Source organism: Triplophysa rosa, linkage group LG25 (assembly GCF_024868665.1).
Source record: "Triplophysa rosa linkage group LG25, Trosa_1v2, whole genome shotgun sequence".
Classification (NCBI taxonomy): Eukaryota; Metazoa; Chordata; class Actinopteri; order Cypriniformes; family Nemacheilidae; genus Triplophysa; species Triplophysa rosa.
This window is the reverse complement of record NC_079914.1, coordinates 15,379,149-15,396,355: the sequence shown is the minus strand read 5'-3', so window position 1 is coordinate 15,396,355 and position 17,207 is coordinate 15,379,149. Positions and strand designations below refer to the sequence as shown.

At 37.7% G+C, this 17,207-nt stretch overlaps 1 protein-coding gene across 4 annotated transcripts in view; it reads left to right on the top strand.

Moving 5' to 3' along the window:
* The first annotated feature begins 1,929 nt into the window (after positions 1–1,929).
* Positions 1,930–17,207, top strand: part of LOC130548462 (uncharacterized) — a 37,971-nt gene continuing 22,693 nt past the window's right edge. The window contains exons 1-3 of one of the 4 annotated variants that reach the window (XM_057325241.1): positions 1,930–2,273; positions 9,442–9,750; positions 15,757–15,921. The gene's annotated coding sequence lies outside the window, so the exon portion shown is untranslated. Of the gene's footprint in view, positions 2,274–6,560; positions 6,725–7,302; positions 7,617–9,441; positions 9,751–15,205; positions 15,321–15,756; positions 15,922–17,207 lie in introns of those variants that run through there. The other 3 variants (XM_057325242.1, XM_057325244.1, XM_057325243.1) reach the window with 3 other exon arrangements.

Genomic DNA, 17,207 nt, shown 5'->3' with positions numbered 1-17,207 from the left:
TTGATGCACGCACACTATTTAACGTAAGCATGGCTCGCAGTTTTCTCGCACCTCCTCAATACTTCCTCATCTCTGGCAGCACACTCTTAAAGGGGCCGTGCACGCAAGCCGTTTATACACAAGGTATGTCAAACCAGAGCAAGCAAAGCTCAAACGCCACTTCTGATGCGATCGTAGAAGTGAATAGATACCTTGAGACACACATACAAAGAGCTGAAACATGTCTAACCCCCTCTATATACATTGGCATTATAGTTTCTGTGTACCCCGGCCTCCTCTGTACCATGTGAAAGAGTGTTCTCTCAGGCCGGGGAAGTACTGTCTAAGAGGAGAAATAGACTCGGCCCAACACTCTTATTTCTCAATAAAAATAATTAAAACTTTATCACCTTTCTGTCCTTTGTACAGTTACACAAGCATTATCACTGCCAAGTGTCATAAACACATTTAATAACAGATGATCCTATCACACAATGTCCTTATTCACTGTGTGTGTAGAGAGAGAGAGTACATTAGATCATATTGAATCATATAAGCTCATATAAGACAATATTTTACTGTCACATTTTAATGGTTAAATTTATTTATTTAATGGACAAATTAAACACAAATGTGTAAGGCTTTTATTTGTACACATAACATTGAAACTATGGAGTGTGTGGTGGTTGCTTCATATGACAGTGCTTCTTCCACAGGCTTCTGTGTTTTAAATAAGCACCAGATGGCGCTGTTCTCACTTCACTCGACTAAAAATCTTCATGAGGCTTCATCTCGCCACCACTACAAAATGAACGAATCGCTCGGCTTGTTCGAGATGGCCAAATTCTGCGCAGAATCGATCACCGGTGATCAGGGATGGATGCATTCTGGTTAGAAATGTGTCCGAGTTACGTCCGTCTTGCTCTGTCATGCTGACGTGTGTCAAAAAACGAAATCCGCAGGCAGGAGCAGTTGCTGCCCCCCCCCCGACTGCGTTGAAGAAAAGCACGATGGGAAACGACTTGCTGACGACACAGCTTAAATGCTCATTGGGCGAGAATGTCTGCTGATATCTTTTTTAAGTGTGCCGTTAATAACTAAGTCCATTAACTGAAGTAGTTTTATTTTTTGTGATTTATATGCGGAAAAAACACACCTATGTGAAAAATATTGTTCTCATAACCATCTTCAATGTAAAAGCACTGGAAATTCAATTGCATCGACATTACAAAACAAGATGGCATACAGTTTACATTAAAAAACATCAATCTTAAGAGGGGCTAAGACAAGAAATATATTAAAAGATCATACAAACCAAACAACAAAGACGACAAAAAAGAAAGAAAAAACGCAAAATTTTCAATCCATCCATTTTAATAAAAACAAATAAAGAAACATAATTTATATTATCGAATAAGTCTAACAAAATTCCGTCTTTTTATTATTTGCTTATATGACAGCGTTTTTGAATATTATCCCAAATAATTCTTACTATAAATTGGGTGATTTAAAAAAAATACATTTGGGAATAAAATCCTTAGCTAACAAAAGTGCGTTTTTAATAAATAAAAAAAACCTTTGACCTCCTTTTTCACAGTTTCCATACTGAATATTTTATAAACATGTTAAATAACACATTTTACTCATTTAACCACAATTGTTGCACTTTGTCCAGGAATGAAGGAAAAATATGCTCTGAAAGAAAATATGCTCTGTGTTTTCTGGATATGAGTTACAAAATTCACACAATAAATAAACTCTCCAGAAGGATAGATATCACATACAATTTTTAAATGAATTTATTAGATTTTTGGGAACTGGAAACTTTAAATAGGAGGTTCTAATGTGTTTAAGCGTTCGTTTGTCAAAGAAAAGATCTAAATTATTTCTTACCGCCTTGACATGGTTGAGTTTGTCTAATATAAATTTGAGAACATTGTGCACGTGACTGAGCAGACGGTTAAGGCTTGTTCGACTTGATGCGGCGCCGCAAGATCCGACAGGCGGATGACATCAAAGTACCGCGAGAGTGATGCGAAAGATAACTTTTAATGGTTTTTTGGATTAAAAGTTGGTTTAATGGTTTTTTGGATCCTGTTGGATCTTGCGGCGCCGCATAAAGTCGAATTTGCCTAATGTCACTTCACTAGTGGTCACTTGGTAATGGTTTATCGAATCAAGCTCCACCCACAGGTCTGCTTGGCTTGGTTATTGCGTCAGTTATTTTTGAGAACGACTTTTACTGTAAATTTGCCATGGAACGGAATGTTCGGATGATACACGGACCCAAGTGGGTAGGTAACGTTAGGTTCATTATGTATTATGATTTCCAACTTTGGCTTCGTGGCTGGCGTGAGATTTTTTCCGCGCGTTATTGCGGTCCGGGTTTATTAATGTATTATTTATTATTATTTACTAGTGGTTGTGAAATGAAGCTTCGAGATGCACAGAGGCTTCTCTCTCAGGGCTCAATTGTGTTGTAAAATGGTTCATTGCTCGTCTCGAGTCGAGGCTTGTTTTCGGTTCAGACAACAATCTCGTATGCCATCTTGTGGTTCGTTCAGTGACCATTTCGTCATATATTACATACGCCAGTAGGTGGCGAAAATTAGTTTCTTATACTGTATGTAGTACAAGTAATTTTAATAACGTGTTTGTATATTTGTAATTTATATCACTCTACAATATATCATATTCCGTTGTTGTTGCGAAGGAAAGTGACTTAGCCTACTTGAGTATTGAGCGATTCTCGGTCTGCAGCTCCCCGTTCAAGAACCAGGGTCAGCTGCCGGTGTGTGATTTGGACGTCAGATGACTGACTAATTCCGTGAAAGAGGCGTATATTCGTGCAGTCGCTCAAACCAATGATAGTGTTTTAACATCCCGCACTCACAGACTATTGGCTCGTGCTTAAGTCAGTCTTTCACAGCATATATATGTGCCAAGCAGATCAGCGACAGGAGCGTGACGCTGTCACAGAATATATGCGGCTTCGGAATGGGACATTAGTCAAACGGCTACTAAGCAGCATAAGAAAAGTAATTTACATGGATTTATTTTCAGAGCATTGAAAATATTTAACTTAACTCGTCAGTTTAATCGCCATCGCTATATTGGTTTCCGTGTTGGTGTGTTTAGTGATTTTGATTTCTCGTTCACCGTGCACGGCGGCTAAGAGTCCGAATTCCAACACTGAACTCTCGAATAACTTTACTGATCATCTTTATAAACTCAACAACGACATGAAGACAATCTCTTTACTCTTTATCATCTCTTTATTCATCTACGGTAAGTTCACGTTTCCAGAACGCTATCTTTACTACTAATCGAGAGACTTCATATTTAATGTGGACTGTAGCAGAAAACATGAGATTTACTGTCAAGATCTCAACTGAATCTTTTACACAGGGCTCGACATCAATGGCCAAGTGAATGTTTTGTATGGGCAAGTGAGAGAAATTTTACTTGCCCGACCGGACAAATGACTTTGGGGGAAAAAAAGTGCGACATATATGTAGAATAATAAGAATATATGCATTAGACAGTAATCAATGGCGCACCGCACTGAGTCCACGCGGACGCGGAATCCTGTTATTTAACTGTCATCTGGCTGTTCTGAGTGAAACTGTGCACATAATTAACATACAACACGAGTGATGGTCGAGGATTTATCTGCGTCTGTACTGTAGTGGTGGGCGGATCGATCCTGAAGTATCGATACTGAGGTTGTATCGAAAAGGATCGATCCTAACATAAAAATATCGATACTAATGTGTTTTNATTTATACACTGAACATCTTTTTAACACTGTCTTATGTTTTAACGTTGAATCAAAGGAACTTTGCAAGTCATTTTAGTGTGGTTGAGTTGATGTATGTTGTAACTCGAAATTGCTTATTTTGACGAGTTGAAGTAATGTAAAGAGATTGACAAAATGTAAAATATTAAGTTGAAATGACTCGTGGAGTTACTTTATTACTTAAAAACTTAAGGCAGCAAGTTTGTTCCTAATCCTAGATTAATTTAGCTTTCTTTTAATTAAAAAGATCTACTACTTAAGATTCATGATGAAGTTTCTGATTGTTTTCTAGACGTGTGTGCTTCAGTGTCAGTGATGGAGGGACATTCTGTCACACTGATGATACTGAAATAAAGAGCACTCATTTGATAATGTGGATGTTTGAAACTCAAGAATAACTCATAGTTAGAATAAACAGAGAAGCCAATAAAGTCTCCATCAATGCTGATGTTCTTGATGGGATGTTCAGAGACAGACTGCAGGGGCCCGTTTCAGAAAGGAGGTTTAGTGAAAACTCGAGTATATTAACCCGAAATGAGGGAAACTCTTTTTTCAACTAAAAAAAACACGACTTAAGGACTGTAGGAGATGGTACACTTTATCCTGGAGGACCGATTAGAGCCCAAGAACGAGTCAAACACCGTTCTGATCTGGCTGATTATTTTCTGTAAAGGTGTGGTTCTGGTTGATGCACGCACACTATTTAAGTAAGCATGGCTCGCAGTTTTCTCGCACCTCCTCAATACTACCTCATCTCTGGCAGCACACTCTTAAAGGGGCCGTGCACGCAAGCCGTTTATACACAAGGTATGTCAAACCAGAGCAAGCAAAGCTCAAACGCCACTTCTGATGCGATCGTAGAAGTGAATAGATACCTTGAGACACACATACAAAGAGCTGAAACATGTCTAACCCCCTCTATATACATTGGCATTATAGTTTCTGTGTACCCCGGCCTCCTCTGTACCATGTGAAAGAGTGTTCTCTCAGGCCGGGGAAGTACTGTCTAAGAGGAGAAATAGACTCGGCCCAACACTCTTATTTCTCAATAAAAATAATTAAAACTTTATCACCTTTCTGTCCTTTGTACAGTTACACAAGCATTATCACTGCCAAGTGTCATAAACACATTTAATAACAGATGATCCTATCACACAATGTCCTTATTCACTGTGTGTGTAGAGAGAGAGAGTACATTAGATCATATTAGAATCATATAAGCTCAAAAAAGACAATATTTTACTGTCACATTTAATGGTTAAATTAATTTATTTAATGGACAAATTAAACACAAATGTGTAAGGCTTTTATTTGTACACATAACATTGAAACTATGGAGTGTGTGGTGGTTGCTTCATATGACAGAGCTTCTTCCACAGGCTTCTGTGTTTTAAATAAGCACCAGATGGCGCTGTTCTCACTTCACTCGACTAAAAAACTTCATGAGGCTTCATCTCGCCACCACTACAAAATGAACGAATCGCTCGGCTTGTTCGAGATGGCCAAATTCTGCGCAGAATCGATCACCGGTGATCAGGGATGGATGCATTCTGGTTAGAAATGTGTCCGAGTTACGTCCGTCTTGCTCTGTCATGCTGACGTGTGCAAAAAACGAAATCCGCAGGCAGGAGCAGTTGCTGCCCCCCCCCCGACTGCGTTGAAGAAAAGCACGATGGGAAACGACTTGCTGACGACACAGCTTAAATGCTCATTGGGCGAGAATGTCAGCTGATATCTTTTTTAAGTGTGCCGTTAATAACTAAGTCCATTAACTGAAGTAGTTTTATTTTTTGTGATTTATATGCGGAAAAAACACACCTATGTGAAAAATATTGTTCTCATAACCACCTTCATGTAAAAGCACTGGAAATTCAATTGCATCGACATTACAAAACAAGATGGCATACAGTTTACATTAAAAAACATCAATTTAAGAGGGGCTAAGACAAGAAATATATTAAAAGATCATACAAACCAAACAACAAAGACGACAAAAAAGAAAGAAAAAACGCAAAATTTTCAATCCATCCATTTTAATAAAAACAAATAAAGAAACATAATTTATATTATCGAATAAGTCTAACAAAATTCCGTCTTTTTATTATTTGCTTATATGACAGCGTTTTTGAATATTATCCCAAATAATTCTTACTATAAATTGGGTGATTTAAAAAAAATACATTTGGGAATAAAATCCTTAGCTAACAAAAGTGCGTTTTTAATAAATAAAAAAAACCTTTGACCTCCTTTTTCACAGTTTCCATACTGAATATTTTATAAACATGTTAAATAACACATTTTACTCATTTAACCACAATTGTTGCACTTTGTCCAGGAATGAAGGAAAAATATGCTCTGAAAGAAAATATGCTCTGTGTTTTCTGGATATGAGTTACAAAATTCACACAATAAATAAACTCTCCAGAAGGATAGATATCACATACAATTTTTAAATGAATTTATTAGATTTTTGGGAACTGGAAACTTTAAATAGTGGTTCTATTGTGTTTAAGCGTTCGTTTGTCAAAGAAAAGATCTAAATTATTTCTTACCGCCTTGACATGGTTGAGTTTGTCTAATATAAATGTGAGAACATTGTGCACGTGACTGAGCAGACGTTAAGGCTTGTTCGACTTGATGCGGCGCCGCAAGATCCGACAGGCGGATGACATCAAAGTACCGCGAGAGTGACGCGAAAGATAACTTTTAATGTTTTTTTTAAGTCGCTTCTCGGGTCTTTGGCATCCGCCTGTTGGATCTTGCGCGCCGCATAAGACGAACTTGCCTAATGTCACGTCACTAGTGGTCACGTGGTAATGGTTTATCGAATCAAGCTCCACCCACAGGTCTGCTGGCTTGGTTATTGCGTCAGTTATTTTTGAGAACGACTTTTACTGTAAATTTGCCATGGAACGGAATGATCGGATGATACACGGACCCAAGTGGGTAGGTAACGTTAGGTTCATTATGTATTATGATTTCCAACTTTGGCTTCGTGGCTGGCGTGAGATTTTTTCCGCGCGTTATTGCGGTCCGGGTTTATTAATGTATTATTTATTATTATTTACTAGTGTTGTGAAATGAAGCTTCGAGATGCACAGAGGCTTCTCTCTCAGGGCTCAATTGTGTTGTAAAATGGTTCATTGCTCGTCTCGAGTCGAGGCTTGTTTTCGGTTCAGACAACAATCTCGTATGCCATCTTGTGGTTCGTTCAGTGACCATTTCGTCATATATTACATACGCCAGTAGGTGGCGAAAATTAGTTTACTGTATGTAGTACAAGTATTTTAATAACGTGTTTGTATATTTGTAATTTATATCACTCTACATATATCATATCGTTTACGTAAATATAGAAGTATTGGTAGGGCGCATCGGGAGTTGGGCTGAACACGCTGCGCCATCAGATCAGAAGCTCTTATTCTGAAATCTTTGCGGTATAATCCACAACCTCCAGTAGATGGCGGTAATTGTCAATTTAAAACAAAGAACAGGAGACTTGCGTGAGTAAGGAAGTGCCTCGACCGGAGGTTGTCATATCATTCGTTCTAGTCAAACCTGCGGCGCGGCGGCCAAGTTGGACAATGCTAAGCTCTTGCTGTTCAGAAAAATATCACAAACAAGACACTACTCATTTAACATCAGAGAATCTCATGTTTAATTTAACTCGTCAGTTAATCTCCATCGCTAAATCGGTGTCCGTGTACGTCTAGTTTTTGTTCAGTCCGAATTAAAACACTAAACACTTGAATAACTTTACTGATCGTCTTTATGACATCAAACACCAACGACATGAAGACAATCTCTTTACTCTTTATCATCTATTTATTTATCTACAGTAAGTTCACGTTTCTCATGGATTAAAGTTCTCCGTCGCTACGACGGATTTCCGTCAATTGCAGGGTTCCAGCCTGTCCTTAATGTCTTAAATTCACTTTTCATAATGTTGCTAACCCTTTGATACGTGCGATCACACCGGTGTGATTAGAACATTACGCGCTTTGGCTAGCACTGAGCCAGAGACAGACTCAATCCTGTCACATATCAGAATCAGAATCAGAAGAGCTTTTACTTGGTATGTGTTGCTCTGCACCCACCACCATAGGAGAGTGTTCTTTGGCATATGAGAAGTTCTAGTATAACAACATCTTCAACACCAGACATTTAACACAATGACAATACAATATAATACGATTTACAGTCTAAAAGATTCTAAATTGTGCATATATAAAAATAAAGACTATTTTACAGAAAATGGGGGATAATAACATATAAGAGACATTGTACCGGGTAGTATATAGTAGAATAAACATATTAACAGATTGTATGTACACTTGTGCAAATGGATAATCACAACTATGCAGTGCTTTCAATCACATAATGTTTAATTTAGCCTTCAGACATATACACGTGCATACAAGCACAAAATACATTTAGAGATTGCGTAATACACACTGATGTCTATGGAAGTCTCCTCAAATGTAGTTTGACGGGTGTTTTATTCAGATCAGACACAGTATCTGCAATTTAAGCAATTGTTAAGATCACTCAATTCTTCTACCAGTTCACCAGGCACTTACGTTTGTGTTTTTAAGAGAAGTGAATGAATTCACGTGATGTAATTCCGGCAGATCTCAGACCACGGCAGAAACAAACATGGCGGCGCCCGCTTATAGCTCAACTAACGCGATCATTATAAAAGTGTTTAAACAACAAAACACATTCACATGCGCATATTTGACAATCGGAATGTCAGATAATTCATGACATAGTTAACACATTTTTTTGAGTAAAAAGAAAAATGATGTAAAAGCAATGCATCAGTCATACAACTGCTGTGGCTCTGCGGTGTGTCACGTGATAAGCAGTCCCGCGTCGCCATGGAAATGTTAAAGCGATAGGCTACCTTCTTAACGGTCGCCTTGGACAAGCTAGTCAAACACTGTAACTAGTCATTGTAGCTAGTCAAACACTGAAACTAGTCACTGTAGCTAGTCAAACACTGAAACTAGTCATGTAGCTTGTCAAACACTGAAACTAGTCATGTAGCTTGTCAAACACTGAAACTAGTCATGTAGCTTGTCAAACACTGAAACTAGTCATGTAGCTTGTCAAACACTGAAACGAGTGTCAGGTGTAGCCAGGCTTCAGGAATATGGTTTCACAGCCAAAAGGCAGAAAAAGTGAAAAGCACTCTGGAGACAAATACAAACAACATTTTTGGTCTTTAGTGGTGCTTTTATTTTGTTCTTTTTTTCTGTTAATTATTAAGAGTTTCAGGAAACGTTGTTTGGTCTTATAAGATAAATACAAAAATGCACTGAAAAGTTATAGATGGTTGATTATTTGTCTAGGTAAGTATAATTTTTTCGTAGATTAAAAATAGCTTTTAAAATATGCAAACTGGCAATACTATGTAAAGTGGTTCAAAATGGTTAAAGGAATATGACTTGGCCTGAAAAAAAAAAAAGTCAGAAGAATTTTTTTACTTTAATCCATGCGTTTCTACAACGCAAACTTTCCTACTAACCGAGTAAACTACAGCAGACTTCATATTTAATGTAGACTGTAGCAGAAAACATGAGATTTACTGTCAAGACCTAAGATTTAAACAGTATCTTTTACAGACAGTTTTTAATCTCTCACCGCTTCTGTGTCTGCAGGTGTGTTTGGTGATGAGACTGAGAGAATGTCAGTGGATGATGGAGGTTCTGTGACTCTACACGCTAATCTTACTGAACTACAGACAGATGATGTGATAGTGTGGAGGTTTAGAGGTGTTCGCATAGCTAGAATCAACAGAGAGACCAACAACAGTGATCCAGTTTATGAGCCTGATGAGAGATTTACTGACAGACTGAAGATGAACCCTCAGACTGCAGATCTCACCATCACAGACATCACATCTCAACACACTGGACTTTATCATCTAGAAATTGATGGAGTGATCAGTCCAAACTCATTCAGTGTCAGTGAGTATCACAAGCTTTACTTTAATAATGTAATTCAGCACCCTGAACAATTACAGAGNAATATGGCAATGGAATGTACTAAATGGGTTTAGTTTTCACAGATATTAATGTATGCTATTTCAGCAATAAAAACTAATTGTTCTAAAAATGAAACAAATTAGTTGTTTTACTCATTTTAAGAGACCTGTCTTATTTTCTCTTGTATATTTAGTATTGCTCTTTAATAAAGAAAAAGTACTTATTATCCGAATACCCGATTAATCGATGGAAAATCAGTAGAATACTCGATTAGTAAAAGAATCGATAGCTGCAGCCCTAATCAAAATAGACCCGCCGTGAACTGTTAAATAAAAAACGCATCCCGGATCGTGTACCGACAAGCTATCTGTAAACACACAAAACTCAAGCGCCTTCCCGAAGACCCGTCAAAATAAAAGTCCCGTTAAATTGAACACTCAGACAAAAAATACTGTAGTGTACTATAGTATTTGCTATTGAAAATTAAAGTGCCCTTGTAGTAAATTGAAAAACACTGTATACTATAGTAAAGTTCAAAAACAATATAGTAAGAATTTTTACTGCAGTTTACTATAGTAAATACTATAGTATACTACAGTAATTTATGTGGACAAGTATACCACTATTGTGTAGTAAAAAAGGAAAAACACAGAACTTAGAAATATTAAAACAAATTTAGGTAATCTAAAAATGATACGGCCCTAATTTATCCATCTGTATGTAACATTAATGTCTTTTGTCAGTTATCTGCCTATTCATGATGAACTACACTTGCACATTTCTGCCTGTGCTACCAAACTTTAAACCTCTCTAGCACCAGTGCTATGTGCAAAAAAAGTTAACTTACAGCCTTAACACTAATAATAATTACTGCTTGCCTTTGTTTTATAGCAGTCACGGAGAGTAGGCCTATAACCAAATTCAGGCGGCCAAAGCGGACACTGGTTAAAATGCTTAGAAGCAAACTTGACCAATCTAAATCTGAAACAATTATATTGATTATATTATATTATAATTCAAATGAAATATACTTTTTTATCTTTGGACAAGTATTTTTTGTACTCGGACAAGTGAATGACAAATTTACTTGTCCGAAGGACCACCGCATGACAATGCTTAATGTCAAGCCCTGTTTTACATACAGTGTTTACTGTTTAATCGCTCACTGTTTTGTGTCTGTGTTCTGCAGTTGTGTTTAGTGCTAAGAATAAGACAGAGAGAGTGTCAGTGAATGATGGAGATTCTGTTACTCTACACACTCGTCTAACTGACATACCGACAGATCGTCTAACTGACATACCGACAGATGATGTGATAGCGTGGAGGTTTAATGGCTCTCGCATAGCTAGAATCAACAGAGAGACCATCAACAGTGATCCAGTTTATGACCCTGATGAGAGATTTACTGACAGACTGAAGATGAACCCTCAGACTGCAGATCTCACCATCACAGACATCACATCTGAACTCACTGGACTTTATCAACTAGAGATTGATGGAGTGATCAGTCCAAACTCATTCAGTGTCAGTGAGTATCACAAGCTTTACTTTAATAATGTAATTCAGCACCCTGAACAATTACAGAGTNCATAGAGAGAATCGCGCGCGCGCTCGTCAAAGCCTCTGCTCGCGGACTGAGTTTTTGCTCGCGGAGCAGAAATGCGCCCGCGTGAGGATTCTTTTCCGCTTGCGGATACTGTTCTGCTCGCTCGCGGAGTTTAAATGCGCCCTCGCGGAGCAGCTTTCCGCGCGTGGTTATCATTATGCGCGTTTGCATCGCGCGTGCGCGCGTGGATTCCATGCGCGTGAGTTTTGGGTCCATTTAAACTCCATACACCTGCTGCTCCTGTTGCGTGGTGCCAGTAGGACACAGCAGAGACGTTTCTGACGTTTTTAAACAAATACGGAGCCAGAAAAATGAAATTTTGTTTTCGAGAATATGACACGTTTGTGTAGATTAAACCAGCCCAACAGTATATTAAATGAACCAACCTTAGAAATTTAAAACACAATAATGCACCAATAATGTTATTTAACAACATCATATATAATATTAAAACGCTAAAATGGACCGTTTTTGAAATTACATACTTTTATTTAACTAAAGTTTTGATAGATTATTTAAACATTTCAAGCCGTTACATTTTACTACTATTTTTAATACTACTGACCTCAGATCGAAACACAGCAAGTTAAGTAGGCCTAATGCCATTCAGCAATGAATCGCAAAGGGGAGTGTGGAGGAAACTGAAGGTTTGCAGTGACAGAAAGACTCAGACTTTACTCCACATGTAACCAAAATCGTGTATGTTCATGTAACAACTCCTTTATTATTTTGGATTGCCAACCACGTAAACACATCGTAATGCAGCGTAAGCTGCATTTAAAAACATCAAAATTAGGGCTGAAACGATTCCTCGAGTAACTCGAGTTATTCGAATACAAAAAATCATCGAGGCAATTTTTGTTGCCTCGAAGCCTCGTTTAATCCATTTAACTACAGTACACACGGAGCACTGCGTTTCCCCACGGACCGTTATTACTGACGCACAGCCCGCTAAACTCTATTCATGTTACAGGGCTCTCAAGTCTCATGCATTCACCGTGAGACACACGCATTTTAGTCTGTTCACACGTGTTTCTCATGCTGATAAATAACTGATAGCTTATAGGGCGTGACGGTTTCCGTAACAATCGCACCACAGCGATGGTAAAGTGCCATGACGGTGGTAAACTACCGCCGGCGGTAGTGCACGTCACTCTGACAAATATAGGTGTAATATATATGAGAGTTGCGATAACGATTGCTAGTTGTAGCCTTTCAGTTGTGGATGGTTTTATTTAAAAGATTTTAAATTAACAGAAATTATTGGCATACGTTTCCGTTGGTGCGTTCGAGCGCGGGCCTGCACGGCAAAACCCAGGTTATTCTGCGGGTTTTGCAATGGATCTTGTTGAGAAATGAACAGATACGTAAAATCAAAACTGGCTATGACCCGCTTGCTTAGTGTCGGAGCGCGCGCAGGTTTTGCCGCGGTTGCGGAGAGACATCTCTTCATTTGCGCTCCTGTGCACATCTTCTGAACGCGCATTTAGTGCAGCTGTACACATTTTAATCTGGACAATGTCAACAAGTAAGTTTCACATCAACGAGTCGGAAAAAGTAAAGTTTTTATGGCAATCTGAATAGGAAAGCCAATGTAGGTTTAAACAGTTTGTTTCAAATGGAATTGTTAAGGACTGTAAGGGTTAATACGCCACTGACTGAAGTTACTGCAACAAGAGCTTTTTTATTTAGTATTTAGCTTTCTTATATCATTTAAGTTTTCATTATTTACTGATGTTTATTTAATGTTTTATATGCTGTAGGTGCCGTTTCACTGATGGATTTGCGCGTTAAACATTGACGGATGCTTCATCCTCATTTATTTCAAATATCATATTTCAATTATTTAACAATTTCAAGTATTTAAATAAGGTCTATATTTCTCTTCCACTCGTCATGTGGTTGCTACACGCAAATATAATAATATAAATATTATTTATATAAATAATATATATTTCTCAACCACCGCACCATCCATCTATTACCACCACGGTGGTAAAAAAACTGCCACCGTCACAGCCCTAATAGCTTATTGAAATGGTGAACTGATATTTGACTTGGTTTTGGTCTATTTTACGAGTGAAACTTGTTTTCCGGCTGCATTGAGTCCATCAAACTAGATGCGGACTAGTGGACACTGAATCCTGTTATTTACACATTTCATCTGTCTGTTCTGCATGTCTGAGTGAATGAACTGCACAGTTTAGCGTGATGCTCATGAGTTTGTCTGCGTCTGCGCTGAATGAGGACATGAACTTCACCTCCAGAGTTGCTCTGAGAGTTTATTTCACAAACATGTTATTGTTTGAGTGAAGAAACAGACATACTAAAAAATAAGGTCTTCTGACAACCTGCCAAAATAAAAGTCATAGGCTATTGTTTGAAATTATTAGTTTCCATTTTTATTCATGTTTCTTATTTATATATTTGTATTATATTGCATTTTGAATTTAATATGGCAATGGAATGTACGTAAATGGGTTTAGTTTTCGCAGATATTAATGTATGGTATTTCAGCAATAAAAACTAATTGTTCTAAAAAGGAAACAAATTAGTTGTTTTACTCATTTTAAGAGACCTGTCTTATTTTCTCTTGTATATTTAGTATTGCTTTTTAATAAAGAAAAAGTACTTATTATCCGAATACCCGATTAATCGATGGAAAATCAGTAGAATACTCGATTAGTAAAACGGATATCGATAGTCAAGCCTCTATACAAGAATAGATCGCCGATGAAACGTTAAAAAACCGCATCCCGGATCGTGTTAACCGACAATATTAGCTATCGTGTAAACACAAAACTCAAGCGTCTTCCCGAAGACCCATCAAAATAAAAGTCCCGTTAAATTGAACACTCAGACAAAAAATACTGTAGTGTACTATAGTATTTGCTATTGAAAATTGAAGTGCCCTTGTAGTAAATTGATAAACACTGTATACTATAGTAAAGTTCAAAAACAATATAGTAAGAATTTTACTGCAGTTTACTATAGTAAATACTATAGTATACTACAGTAATTTATGTGGACAAATATACCACTATTGTATAGTAAAAAAGGAAAAACACAGAACTTAGAAATATTAAAACAAATTTAGGTAATCTAAAAATGATATGGCCCTAATTTATCCATCTGTATGTAACATTAATGTCTTTTGTCAGTTATCTGCCTATTCATGTTGAACTACACTTGCACATTTCTGCCTGTGCTACCAAACTTTAAACCTCTCTAGCACCAGTGCTATGTGCAAAAAAAGTTAACTTACAGCCTTAACACTAATAATAATTACTGCTTGCCTTTGTTTTATAGCAGTCACGGAGAGTAGGCCTATAACCAAATTCAGGCGGCCAAAGCGGACACTGGTTAAAATGCTTAGAAGCAAACTTGACCAATCTAAATCTGAAACAATTATATTGATTATATTATATTATAATTCAAATGAAATATACTTTTTTATCTTTGGACAAGTATTTTTTGTACTCGGACAAGTGAATGACAAATTTACTTGTCCGAAGGACCACCGCATGACAATGCTTAATGTCAAGCCCTGTTTTACATACAGTGTTTACTGTTTAATCGCTCACTGTTTTGTGTCTGTGTTCTGCAGTTGTGTTTAGTGCTAAGAATAAGACAGAGAGAGTGTCAGTGAATGATGGAGATTCTGTTACTCTACACACTCGTCTAACTGACATACCGACAGATCGTCTAACTGACATACCGACAGATGATGTGATAGCGTGGAGGTTTAATGGCTCTCGCATAGCTAGAATCAACAGAGAGACCATCAACAGTGATCCAGTTTATGACCCTGATGAGAGATTTACTGACAGACTGAAGATGAACCCTCAGACTGCAGATCTCACCATCACAGACATCACATCTGAACTCACTGGACTTTATCAACTAGAGATTGATGGAGTGATCAGTCCAAACTCATTCAGTGTCAGTGAGTATCACAAGCTTTACTTTAATAATGTAATTCAGCACCCTGAACAATTACAGAGTAAAATAAAACGTGATGTTTATTGTCTGATGGTAAAATAATAACCATCAGACAATGGTTATTATTGTCCATTGTGGTGAAATGATCACTCATCACATCAGTACAGTTAACTCAGATTATATGAAATCTGTTATGTCAACATCATCCTGTAACTCACACGATCTGTTTATGATGTACTAACAACTACAACAGAAATACTTTCTTAGATACATTTGGTATGTTTTTTATCACTACATATGTTTAAAAACAACAAAGTCATCATTTTTAGCTGGAGTTTGTGTTTTCAATGTGACACAAAATGATCCATTTATAGATTTATAGCCCACATTTTAATGTTTGGATAAGTGCTGTGTGTTTGCATTGTTGACATTCTTTAAAGGGGTCAAATGGCGTGAAAGATACAGCCGTGATGGTGAAGATGTTAGATCCCCCAAAGGTCCCTCTTCAGGTGTGATAGCAGGAATATGTGTTCCTCTTCTTCTCCTGGTTATTGCTGCTGTTGTTGGTGTTGTGATCTACCGTTGCCGCAAAATGAGACATCGAGGTAAGAATCATGTACAACAACAGCAAAATAAAAATCTTTACTGTGCTGCAGTAGTCATTGAATGTGTGAACATTAGGGCTGGGCGATGTGACGATGTTATCGTATATCGCCGATGTCTCGCAAATATCCCAGTGTTGATTACAACAGACAGATACCAGACGATAATTGATAATAATGGGAAATACGCGTTATAACATTATCATTCGATGTAGGCGTTTAGCATGAACGTTAATGTTCATATGTCCAGGCAGTCAGTAACAGTGACAGAATTTTGGAAACGTTTTTTTTGTTGGGTCCGTTGAATGAGCTGCTGTTTTCTGCCGGTCGCTGCACAGATAGAACAAGAGAAAGACGAGCTGCGTCGGCAAAGCAAAACCTCACGCTCGCGGGGCTGTACCGGTGTTCGAATTGTCCTACCCTCTCAGATTTTCTTACCACAGGGCAAAACTTACTGTAATCGAAACCACATCGACATAATAAACGGGTAGGATGATTTTACAATGCAAAATACCCTGTCAAATTAAATTTACATCGTAAATACTCTGTCAGATTATCCTACCAGCATAAAAGAAACATGTAGGATTAATTTACAGCGCAACACTCAATCAAATTGTACTATAGGTATTAAATAATATGTAGAATGATTTAACCACTAAAATACACTATCATATTCTCATAGCCGTATGAAATAAACAGGTAGGATGATTTTATAGCGCAAAAAATGACGTAACATTGATGTGTGCATGCCTGGTAGGACAATCTGACAGGTAGGATGAAATTTTAGGAGACCTGCAACATTTTTCTACTGCATAAAAGCTTTGTGGTTTGTCTACGCGCTTTACCTGATGAAAGAAGTCACTGCAACACTGGTTTGTGCGTGTGGCGCGCCTGTGTGTGTGTGCCTGCGTGCGTGTTTGTTTGCCAATTGGCGGGTCCGGAACTATTTCCCTCCCGGTCCGTATCCGCAGATTGATCGTCTGCGCAACGTTGTTTTTAGTCAAACACACACGATATTATCGGATATCGCGATGATTTTAAAGTCGATGTAAACAAAAAATGATGTGTTGTAAAAATGATGGAACGTGTAAAGGGATAGTTCAGTGGAAAAACAAAGTGACCCCATGTTTTACTCTCTCTCAAGGCATCCTAGGTGTATATGACCTTCTTCTTTCAGACAAATACAGTCAGAGTTATAATACCGTTTGTCCTGGCTCTTCCAGTTTAACGCTTTTCAGTTAAAACAATTCAACTAGAGAATGTATTTCCACAAGCTCTTTTATTTAGTA